The 6,000-nt window shown below is 38.4% G+C and overlaps 1 non-coding gene across 1 annotated transcript; it reads right to left on the bottom strand.

The window, feature by feature from the left end:
• Nucleotides 1-4,291: 4,291 nt before the first annotated feature.
• Nucleotides 4,292-4,398, bottom strand: LOC141654298 (small nucleolar RNA R71). The gene has a single exon (XR_012547859.1). It is a non-coding gene; the product is annotated as a small nucleolar RNA R71 (small nucleolar RNA).
• Between the last annotated feature and the right edge of the window lie 1,602 nt (nt 4,399-6,000).

Raw genomic sequence — 6,000 nt, 5'->3', positions numbered from 1 at the left:
GTATCTACAAAACCAACTAACTCTGTTTTGCATTTATTAGAATAATATAAAACCATATCAGACGTACCTTGAAGATAACGGAGTAAATGTTTGACTCCATTCCAATGCCTTTGAGTTGGAGAATAGCTATATCTTGCTAAGAGATTTACTGAAAAAGATATGTCGGCTCATGTATGACTAACAAGATACATCAAAGCTCCAATTGCACTTAAATATGAAACTTCAGGACCAAGGACTTTCTCATTTGCTTCACAAGGTCAAAACGGGTCGTTCTTCACATCAAGTGTTCTTACAACCATAGGAGTATTCAACGGATGTGCTTTATCCATTTTAAACTGTTTTAGCACTTTATCAATATAGGTCCCTTGATGTAACAAAATTCCATTATCAAGATGTTCAATTTGCAGACCAAGACAAAATTTTGTCTTTCCTAAATCTTTCATCTCAAATTCTTTCTTCAAACATTCGACGGCTTTTGTAATTTCTTCAGAAGTTCCAACAATATTAAGATCATCAACATAAACAACAATAATCACAAATCCGGATTTTGACCTCTTTATGAATAGACACGGACAAATAGGATCATTTTTATAACCTTCTTTTAACAAATATTCACTAAGACGGTTATACCACATACGCCCGGATTGTTTCAAACCATACAAAGATTTGTTTATCTTGATTTAATATTGCTCTCTTGGACTTGATTTTAATGTGTCGGGAAGCTTAAGACCTTCAGGGAGTTTCATGAATATTTCATTATCAAGCGAGCCATACAAATAAGCTGTGACAACATCCATAAGACGTAAATCAAGTCCTTCCCTCATAGCCAGACTAATCAGATATCGAAAAGTAGTTGCATCCATTACAGGAGAATATGTCTCTTCATAATCAATACCGGGTCTTTGAGAAAAACTTTGTGCAACTAAACGAGCCTTATATCTGACTATCTCGCCTTTTTCATTTCTTTTTCGCACAAACACCCATTTGTAGCCTACTGGCTTTACTCCACTGGGTGTGCGAATTATTGGCCCAAATACTTCTCGTTTAGCCAGTGATTTTAATTCTGCTTCAATAGCATCTTTCCATTTAGGCCAATCAATTCTACGTCTGCACTCATGAACAGACTTTGGTTCATGATCCTCATTTTCATGCATGATATCAAGCGCTACATTAAATGCAAAAACACCATCATCGACGTCAACTTTATTTCGGTTCTATGTTTTTCTAGACATGACATAATTTATCGAGATCTCTTCACAATCTTTATTTTCAGGTACCTGAATCTCTTCTATATTAATATTATCAGTCATGTCTCCAAGCTTTTCAAGGGGCTTTTCAAAAGCTACCATATCCTCAACATTGCCATTATCAACTTTTGCTCCTTTTTGTTTTCGACGATTTTTATCTTTGGAGCCAATAGGTCTACCACGCTTCATGCGTGCTTTAGACTCATTTGCAATTGAAAGTCCTTCAGGGACATTGATTTTAGCTAGAGTATTTACAGCTGGTATATGAGATTTTATCACTCCTTTTGGATCAGCGAAGGCATTTGGCAGTTGGTTTGCTAACCGTTGTAAATGAATTATCCTTTGAACTTCAAGTTCATATTCTTTAGTACGAGGATCTAAATGAGAGAATGACAATTCATTCCAACTTATCTCTTTTACCAGTTGTTTATTTTCTCCCCCTAAAGATGGGAAAAGTTATTCATCAAAATGACAATCAGCAAAACGGGTTGTAAATAAATCTCCTATAGACGGCTCTAAATATTTAATAATTGATGGAGATTCGAACCCAATATATATTCCCAACCTTCTTTGGGGTCCCATCTTTGTACGTTGTGGTGGTGATGTGACCATAATTAGAGCATATTTAGTCCCCGAATTAGCCTTGTTCCCATGCTTTTTAGTGCATATTTGGGTCATTTATTGTCTTTAGTTCTTTGTTTTGCATATTCTTTGAGGTTTTGTGTCCTTGGTAGGAAAGGAGTGCAAACCTTGCATTTTCATGGCAAAATGAGACTAAATTGATTGAATCCAATGACCAAGCATCAAGGAGAGACAAGATTAGAAGGCCTTTGTACATATTATAGTAGTTAGGCAATGATGAGGAAAGATCCTTACATCCCCAAGGAAATCCCCAAGGATTTTATGAAGAAAAGAAGAAGAAACAAGTCTGAGCAGCAATCCGTGCGGATTGTCCTGAAGACGCCCGTCCCCAGCACCACAATCCGTGCGTCTTCCTTACAAGACGCCCGGGCAGCAGCTACCAGAAGACGCCCGTCTTCTCCCAAAGACGCTCGGGCAGAGACTCACGAATCCGGCCGTCCCGAGCCTAAGACGCACGGATTCCAAGACAGCGCAAATTCGTTTCTTCAAGCTTCAAGAAAGATGCCCATCCTTCAGAAAATACCGGCGTTTCCTTAAGTAGGGATTTAATCGTCATTTAAGCCCTTAGTTAACCCTAATGCATCCACCTAATTTCCACTATAAATACCCCATTAGTCTAATTGGAAGAGCATGTTCTTCTTATCAATTCTTAGAGTAGTTAATATCAATCAAATCTCTCTTTAGTTTTGTAATCAATAATTAATCAAGTTTTAATACAAGTTTTATTTCCTTAATCTCTCTTTTGTTCATCCTTTATTTTGGGTAATTGAAGATTATTTGGGTTATTATTGGGAGATTGACAACCTCTCAATCAAGCATCAAGTACTTCTATTATTCTTTGCTTTATTATTGGAATCATTAGTAGGTATAATTCTCTTAATCCCTTTTTAATTATTGCTAATTACTTTCATTTGTTCATCATGTTTCACTTTGTTGGTATGATTGACAACCTTGCTAGCATGTTCAACATGATAATGAGTGAGTAGTTCCATAGCTAGGGTTAATGGGTAATTAGGGGAAACCAACATGGGGAATGATTCATGCTTAAATTAATATGCTTTCATGGTTTATTTGCTTGCTTGTTTTGATCTCAACTCATGCACATGTTATGTTTGATGAAATGCGAGCCTATGAATCCTTGCATTTTTTACCCATCACCTACCTTTTCAATGAGACTTGTAAGATATAAACCGACTCGAGTCTCATTAGACCATGCATGTTGTTGAGTAGGGAAGACTAAGTCGACTTGTAGGTGTTGTACAATCTAATCGATTCGGCTCCGGGACCCAAACTTTCCTAGGATTTTAAGATATAACCAAACTCAATCCATCACAACAATAATTGCTTGCTTATAATTTGAGAACATGTTTGTATGATCAATTCCCATGAATCCCCTATGACCCCATGACACCCTAGGGATTTTTATCAATTGTTTACAACCCTTTCAATTCATCTTGCTTATTTGTTTTCATTGCTATTTAGTTTAGTGACCTTCTACATCAACCCAAATTGTGACACCCCTAAGACACCACTAGTCTCAATAGAAATCTCATTCCAATTCCCGTCCCTTGGAATCCGACCTTTACTTGCCTCTTTACTAATTGTAGAGTTGTTTGTGAAGCTATAAATTGTGTTTTGGTCTAGGTTCTCCTAACGACAAGTTACCGAAAAGATTTAGTCCGGCCAAAAATGGCGCCGTTGCCGGGGACGGTGTTATCTTGATTTAGATTTTCTTATATTGTTATTAGTTGTGTCTTTCTTTGCCTTGAGGAAGTAAAACTCCTCAAGGTTTGTTCTAATTGTTTTTGAGTTGTTTGATATTTTGCATGTCTAGAAGGTCACAAGGTGATTTGTTACCTTTTGATCGTGAAATTGAAAGAACTTTGACAACCAATAGAAGATTTGCTAGGAGAAATTTGAGAGGTATTAGAGAGGTTGTAGATATTCAACCAACTATTGAGTTCATCAACCCTTTTGCAAGAGAAGGTGAGGAGAACCCAACACAAAATACAACACAAAATCAACCCACAATGCCTAAGTTTTCATCACATTCCGTACCCACCGAGGAGAACCTACCCAATGGTACTCCCACACCACATCATTTGACCGGAAATTTCATCGCTAAATCCGCATTTATCCAATTAGTCGAAAGGAGCCAATTTGGGGGGATGCCTAGTGAAGACCCTCACTCTCATATGGAGACCTTTTGTGACTATTGTGATCCGATTTCTCAAACCGGTGTAACTCAAGACCAAATTCGATTGGTCTTATTTCCTTTTTCTCTAATTGGCACCGCGAAACAATGGTTGAAGGGCCTTGATAAGGCCACTTTCGGAATTGATTCTTGGAAGAAGTTGGCTCTAACTTTCTACAAAAAATTCTACCCACCGGAAAAGACTAACATGCTAAGAGCTCAAATTACGGGTTTTAAGCAAAGGGATGAAGAATCTTTGTATGAAGCTTGGGAGCGGTTCAAAGGAATTTGTCGCTCATGTCCTCACCATGGACTTAGCGAGTGGTTCTTGGTACAACAATTTTGGAACGGTCTATATGAAGATTCAAGGAACATTCTCAACATGGGATCAAATGGAATGTTCACCGAAGTTGATGACAATCAAACTTGGAACAAAATTGAATAAATGGCGGTCCATAACTCACAATATAGTAGACCTCGCAAGGCTAATGGAGGAGGAAAACATGAAGTGGACTCCGTTACTCAATTGGGTGCTCAACTTAGTGCTCACATTGATACCATCAATTTGAAGTTTGAAAAAGCTATGGCTAGACTTGAAGAAGCCTCGAAATCACCAAAGCATCAAGTTAATGCCATGACGGCATCTTCATCAATCCCAAGTGGGATATGTGAGAATTGTGGAACTTTGGGACATGACTCAAGTGAATGTAGGGGAACAAATGAACAAGTAAATGCTTTCCAAGCATACAAGAGTGGTACCCTTTATTCCAACTATTACAATGAAAACACCAAATTCCATCCAAATCTCTCATACAAAAGCCAAAATGTTCAAAACCCTCAAACAACATACATCCCACCTCCCATGAGAAACCAAAATCAAAGATCCTTTTACAACCAAAACCAAGGTTACCAAAATCAAAATCCATACAATCAACAAAATGACCAAGGTTTTGATGTTCAAAAAGCGGTCCTTCAAATGCAAAAGAATCAACAAGAATTTTTCACTCAAATGCAAAAAGATAGTCAAGCAAAGGAAACCACCATCAACAACATCCTTGCTCACACCAAAATGTTGGAAACACAATTGACTCAACTAGCATCTTCAAGCTCACAAAGACAAAAGGGGCAATTACCACCTCAAAGTAATCCCCCAAGACATGAAACGGTTAGTGCCATTCACTTGAGAAGTGGTACAAGGTATGAAGCACCGAAGAAGCAAGTTGAGGATGAAGTTGTGGAAGCTAGTGACAAGGAAGAAATTGTGCAAAACTCCAAAGATGGAGAATCATCAAAAGAAGAAATTTCAAAGAAAAATGAAGACAAGGTCAAGGAGAAGGAGCCCATTGTGATTAGACTTCCTTTTCCAAGTCGTCAAGCCAAGCCAAAATTTGATGACCAACTTGGAAAGTTTATGGAAATTGTGAAGAATTTGGAAGTCTCAATTCCTTTCACGGAATTAATCAATCACGTGACGGCCTATGCGAAATACACGAAAGACATCCTCACAAAGAAGAAGTCCATCCGGAAGCTTGAGACTATCGCCTTCACTAAGGTGAGTAGTGCAATACTTCAAGGGAGTTCACCTCCAAAACTCAAGGATCCGGGAAGCTTCTCAATACCGTGTACCATTGGCGACACCACGATCAACAAAGCCTTATGTGATCTAGGGGCTAGTGTGAGTGTTATGCCGTACTCGGTGAGTAAAAGGTTGGGGATGGGAGAGCTTAAATGCACCAATATCACACTCCAAATGGCCGATAGATCGACGAAGACACCATTAGGGATATGGGAAGATGTTCCCGTACGAATTGGGAAATTTTTCATCCCGGTGGACTTTGTCATTGTTGACATGGAAGAAGATTTCAACATTCCAATCATCCTAGAAAGACCTTTCTTACACACCGCTGGTGCGGTGAT

Source organism: Silene latifolia, chromosome 4, assembly GCF_048544455.1.
Source record: "Silene latifolia isolate original U9 population chromosome 4, ASM4854445v1, whole genome shotgun sequence".
NCBI lineage: Eukaryota > Viridiplantae > Streptophyta > Magnoliopsida > Caryophyllales > Caryophyllaceae > Silene > Silene latifolia.
This window is presented reverse-complemented; position numbering and strand designations above follow the sequence as displayed.